This window comes from Condylura cristata, unplaced genomic scaffold, assembly GCF_000260355.1.
Source record: "Condylura cristata isolate star-nosed mole 26May11 unplaced genomic scaffold, ConCri1.0 scaffold00011, whole genome shotgun sequence".
In the NCBI taxonomy this organism is placed as follows: domain Eukaryota; kingdom Metazoa; phylum Chordata; class Mammalia; order Eulipotyphla; family Talpidae; genus Condylura; species Condylura cristata.
In genome coordinates this window covers 17,045,124-17,045,551 of record NW_004567112.1, presented here as the reverse complement: position 1 = coordinate 17,045,551, position 428 = coordinate 17,045,124, and positions in this window count along the sequence as shown.

Genomic DNA, 428 nt, shown 5'->3' with positions numbered 1-428 from the left:
GGCCCGGCCCGGCCTCGGCCCGGTGCGGGCGGCCCCTGGCTGCAGCAAGGGGCCTGTCAGGCGCGGAGCAGACAGGAAGGAAGCCAGGCAGGCAGGCGAGCTGCCTCTGCGTGTGTGCGCACGGGTGTGCGTCCCCGGAGTGGGTGTCCGTGTGTGCGCGTGTGCGTGTGCGTGTCTGTGCGCTCCCGCCCCCTCCCCGCCGCCAGCGCCGCCGCGCGCCCCTGCTTCCCCCGCTCTCCCGCTCCTCGCGCTGGCTCCGCGGCGCCCGCTCTCCAGCTCCTGCCGGGCTGGGCCGGGCTTTATTAATATGCTAATTGCCTGCTAGTGGGAGGGGAGAGCCGTGTCAAAGTGACCCGGGCGAGCGCGTCGCGAGCGGCGACGTGCGTGCGCCGCGCGGCGGGCGGGTGGCGAGGGGCCGGCGGCGATCA